Here is a 5,922-nt window from a genome sequence, read left to right on the forward strand (position 1 = left end):
CCATATCACATGTGCGTAACAGTGATAACAGTTTTTGAATAATAATGACTGATAATTATATGTGTGTTAATCTGTATATTTATATCTATATATAATCTATATCTATCTGTCACAGCCTGAAATTCTTCTGATGTGGGATTTGAGATGGGGAAAAAAATACCAGGGAGCAGTAAGCTCAGCTCAGAAATAATTCTTCTTAAGGCTGTTTGGACTTGAAAAATAGATTTTCCTGTTCCATAAAGGTTTATGTTCTTTATTTCAGTTCTCACCATGGCTAAGTTTAGAGCTGGTATTACATGAGTCAAGGGAGGCTTCAGTGAAATGAGTCAACCCATTTCATCAGGCTGTACGTGTCTTTTATGTCACTACAGCTCAGGGATAAATAAATGACTGCAACAAGTCCTTTGTCATAGAATATGCAAATTTCTAAGAGTGCTGGAGTAACCTTTCAGAGCTCTCAGTCATTATGTGATTCAAAAGGAATATACTCCAGGATGAGCCTGGTGAGCACCAAAGCAGCAGGTCTAAGAGATGGATGTTGTTCTGCTCCACCATTTGGAGTTAGAACAAAAGAGAAGGCTCTGAGAAGTTTGTGTGAGGACAGTACTCTCCTGTGCTGCTCTTTGAACTTAATGCTCTTTGACCTGGCTCTGCCTTCTTAAAGTCTTTAAGGCAGATTCTCAGCTGGCATGAACTGGCTTAATTTCCTTGACATTAGTTCAGCTCTTCTGATTTTTACCCACTGAAAACCTGAGAGTTTAGCTGCATTTAAATGAAACTTGTTTATATGAAGCACAACCTTTTTAAAGGGATTTTTATTTTTTTAAATCCTCTCTACTAAGGAAAAGAGTAACACAACCTGGGGGATCTGTGGACTGATGTAAGTCTTAGGCCCTTAACTGGAAGACCTTCATCCTTGTCATGTGGTTCTTTACAACGCCCTTGATTTTCTGTGCTTCTCCTTCGCTGGGCAGACTTAGTGAGGTGCTCAGTTCTGTGCTGAAGTACAGTCCTAGCTGACATGAACAGATGCACAGATGGATGTGGGACTGGGGCTTTAATGAGGAGATTTTTGAGTCTCTGGACACAGGCTTTGAGATCTCAGAGTGAACTTATCAAAATTCTGAGCGCTCCAAGCATTCATGGACGTTAAAGTCCCTCAGAGCAAGGACGTGAAACCATTCAATGTCTCTTCTGCTTTGGGGAGACTCAGCTTTTTTTGGCATGTTTGGTAGGAGATGTTCACTGCCAGGAGAAACTTGAGGCCATTGTACAGTACTAGCTTTTTACTGCTGTAATATTCCTTTGGGTCTCAAAAGTTTAGTGAAGTCAGTGGGAAATTTTCCATCACACTCAGGAACATATCCTTGCTGCAAGTAAGACTCCATCAAGTACAGTTATTTACAAAGCAGTCAAAGAGGGGAAGACATTTCTTGTCCTTCTCCATTTAATGCTGGCCTCTGTTCAGGATTTTAAATCATATAAATTGCAAAGTTTAAATACAATGAAGTCTGAACCAATTCAATCTGCTTCTCTGTGGGGTATTTACCACAGGGGAAGGGCAATGGGACCTCCCAGGAGATGTCTGAGGATTGTGAGAGGCCAGTGGTCATGATGACAGTCTGACTTACCTACACCAAGACTTACCTTCATCACTCAACTATTGATTGCAGTTGCATTTTCTCATGTGCCCTAAAATGACAGCTTCTGACTCCTCTTGCATGTTGGAGGTATAGTACACACATATAGACATCTTCAATCACAAACAAGATACATTCCTGCAAACAAACATCTGGGGCCGGCTTATAATGAGGGTTTCTATTTATAGACATCATCTTTCTTTTAGGTGAACTACTGCTGCTGTTTTGCCAAAGGCATGTCCATTAATTTCTTTCTAGCTCCTTCTTGTCGTTATTAGAGGACAGGAAGCAAGTTTTTACCTCCTGGAGAAACTTGTTTGTTTTCAAAAATTGATTTTATTATGTGTGGCAAATGGCTTTTCTCTCTATTCCCTTTTTTCCTTCATTCTTCTGAGACCTCACTTCAGAAAGTCCCCTATTGACTGACTGGGGCCAGGAGGACACATTCTGATTCTAACATTCCTCCTTAAGTACCTGCCACAGGATGAGTAGATTTTGGGTTGCTCCAGTACAGAATTTCTTGTTCAAGGAAAAAAACTGGTAGGGGGGTTCAGGCAAAAGATAGCAACAAAAATGACAACAATTTGAAGAATTATAATCTCAGCTACGTGGGCTGCTCTAGTAAGGGTTCTACCCTTCCTCAGTAGGGTAGATTTGAAAGCCTGCAAAGTTGTGTGCCAGGATCAAAGCACATAGATAGCTCAACTGGAATTGCTCATTCTTTGAGAACTGGGGGCTTCTGAGGAGGATTTCCACTTTGGGCTGGGATGAAAAGCTAAACCAGCAAATATGCTCATGGTTTAAAAAGCTTGAGTTTCAGATTGGGCCAATCAAATCACATTGATTCTATATATCAGCTTGCAGTTTACAATAAAAATTAAATTTGGACAAAAATATCTTCAACCTGAAAAGGGGAGTTTGCTTAGAAGTTGACTCTGTCCCTAACCAGCTCCCAGCCCTGTGCTTGGGCTTTGTGCCTGTAATCACAGGATAAAAAAAAAGACCAAGGCAGGCAGGAAACACGACAGAAAAATCTAACAATAAGAAAGGTGAGAGACTGAAATCCAAGTGCAAAGACCTGTCTGCAGGACACTTAACCACAGGATCCAGTTCCATACCCTTGCGAGCGTGTTTGCAGCACAGAAACCATTGCAGAGCATGTGCCTGCAATGTGCCCTCAGCTGAATGGGCTGCCAACACTCTCCTGAGCACTGAGTTCATTCATTATTATTGCTGGGTTTTTAGGAGGCAAGATGAGCAAAATCAACATCAATCTCCAACAGATGGGACTAGGGGAGGGCAGCTGCAGGCATACGGTGCACTACATAAGGCCGCGCGAGCGCACGTGGAATCCCCTGCCCTCAGAGCTCTGGCATTTCCGCTACACAGGCAGCAGGAAAATACAATTATCTGAATTAACCGCCTGCAAATCCCTTTGCTTTGTCCTGCCCAGTCAGAAAAACAGGGGAACACCGAGTCCAGAGGTGCAATTAGTCACGTGGCAGCGGTGAAAAAGCACACGACTGCCTGGGTGAGATGACCGAGGGCATCCCTGTGAGCCTCCTGCCTTTTCTTTTTTGTTCTTGGGATCTCATTTTATTTTTGCTTTACCTCTGAGGCCGGTAAATGAGATTACAGGCATGCAGGAAATAAAATACAGCGGAAACATGTGTAAACAAGATTACCAGGCCAAAACAGTGCCTCTCAGCACATTAACTGCACTGGGGGATGTACAGCTGGGGCAGGGCTTGAGGCATTTCTGTCTGGGTACAGCAGATGATGGCAAAAAAATACTAATGCTGTGCTCTGAGACAGCTCTTACCCCTGTTTATTGAGTGCAAGCAAACTAAGGATGGGAAAGAAGCATAAAGAATTTGATTTGTTTCGGGTGTTTTTATTATTCTTTCCCCCACAGAAATCATGTTGGATTTCCACAACTTTAAAAGGATCTCAGCTGTCATTCCTCTGTTTCTCATGCATGTACCCACATACGATTTCCAGCTCCATGGGCCACAAGGATAGGACATTAGGAGTTGCCTTAGGATGAGAAATCTGATAATGACCAAACATATATTATTGGTGATAGGGAGGGGATACTTTTGGATGGGTTCTTTGCTGTTGATCTAAAATGCTTGAGATTGTTAATACAACTCGAGTCTGCCCAGTTTGTCTTTAGTATGGTCTGAAGAGCTGTGAACTCTTACCATCAAGAGCTCTACACGAGGAAGGGGCCACAGGAGAATGAAATTAGATCGTGTTTAAAAAAAAAACACATAACCACATCACGACAAATCCTGCACCTTTCTGCTTGCTGGCAGAATCTCTGCTCCCTCCCACGCAGCCCCAGCTGGAGAGCCTTTACTTACAGCAAAGCTGCTCTGCTTGTGTCAGTCCCTTTCCACTCACTGCTCCCTCTCCCTCCCTTCCTAGGCAGCAGGAGCTGCCACCACAGCCCTCTTTTCTGGCTCTGAGGGGGTTCCCCACTCCTGTACTTTGCAGCAGGCAAAGCAAGAAGACATTTATTTGAAGCTAGTTTGTGGTCAGGGTGATCTTTCCTGCTGCAGAGTTAAACAGGTCCAGTTTCTGCAGTGAGCATCCTGCTTCATTTTCAGGGTGGAGTAACCCAGACCTTGAACCTGTCTCACTCACAGAGTAAAGGCAGAGGAGCTCTGTGTTTGTGTGCTTCTGGGTTTAAAAGTGCCTTTTAGACTGGAGTTGAACCTGGTGTTTTGAGTCAGGTTAAGTTAATGGGTTCTGGGGATGTGGGAGCTCTGTGTGGGAGCTTTTCTTGAATGGAACTGGCCAAATTCTGGTTTACTTTGGGAATGGAAGGATCAGTGCTGCTGCAGAGAGGTCATTTAGTGACAATGATCCCTTATTCCCTCCTCAGTCAACCAGGGAAAGGAAGGAATAAGTACCTTGAGCAACCTGGTCTAGTGGAAGGTGTATCCCTGCCTACAATGGGGCAGGTTGGAACGAGATGATCTTTAAGTTCCCTTCCAACCCAAATCATTATGTGATTCTATGATCTTACTGAACTGTGCTGAGTCCTGGCTGAGTCAAGGGCCCTTGGTTTCTATCCATAAAGAGCAAAGCTTAAAGTAGCTTTTGGGAAGAAAAGGAGGTAGAAGGCAAGAATTAATTTTCCTTTGCTGTCTCTGGGGTCTGCCCTCACTGGGCGAGGTGGGGAAGTTAGGAACAGATGTGTGCTCCAGCAGTTAATGAACTGTGAGTGATTGCTTCCCCTCCTGCTTAGGAAGCACAGCAGAGTGCTTGCTTCTGTGCCACAGGCCATTCTCCAATCTGAACAGGGATTCCAGCAAGGATAAGTGTCCAAGAGTGAGGAATGAGCTGAGCAGCCTTTGGGAACCGAAGGGGTGGCAGCAGCTTCAGTGCTATTTATATGTTAGCTAGGATCTATTTTATAGGTGGGCCACATTCCTCAACTGCATTACAGACCTCTGTGAAGGGTAACCAGTACTGTGGATTAATTTAAACAAGATAACTCACCCAAAGAGGAAATGCAAAGTACCATTCTGAGAAGAGCATGATCCTAAGGTGTTAAAAAGATGGAAAGCTGACAGAATTACCAAGTATCTCTTATTTACTTTCCCATGGACTCATCAAAGTTTTCTTCACATAATTCTGTGATTCAGCTCTTTGTAGAGCTGGAGGTTATTTATTATTATTATTATTTATTATTTATTATTATTATTGATGATGATGATGATTATTATTATTATTATTATTATTATCATTATTTACTAACACAGATTGCCAGGTCACTGTGCAGTGGGAGGGTTGTTGTAACCATTTTGAAAGAGCTTTGAGGTTTTAGTAGTTGACCAGATATGAGTAACAGAAAAAAGACTCATGTGACTTAGGGTTGGAGGAGCATATCATGGCTATTGAGTTCCACATAGAAGCTCCCTCAAGATTTACAATCATCTGCAAGATTTTGGAGCTGAGGTATGCGTATAAGCACCTCGTTGGAGAGTCACAAACAAGACTGAGGGGAAAAAAAATCATCTGTCATTGAAGAATTCTCACACAACAACCTGATTATGCTGTTTGCTAGGATTCTTTACCCTGGTATTCCATGAGTTTCACAGAATCCTAGAATCCTGGAATGGTTTGGTTTGGAAGGGACCTTCAAGATCATCTTGTTCCAACCCCCTGCCATGGGCAGGGACACCTTCCACTATCCCAGGTTTCTCAGAGCCCCATCCAACCTGACCTGGAACAGTCCCAGGGATGGGGCAGCCACAGCTTCTCTGGGCAA

This window comes from Neopelma chrysocephalum, unplaced genomic scaffold (assembly GCF_003984885.1).
Source record: "Neopelma chrysocephalum unplaced genomic scaffold, ASM398488v2 Primary Assembly neopelma1_149, whole genome shotgun sequence".
Lineage (NCBI taxonomy): Eukaryota > Metazoa > Chordata > Aves > Passeriformes > Pipridae > Neopelma > Neopelma chrysocephalum.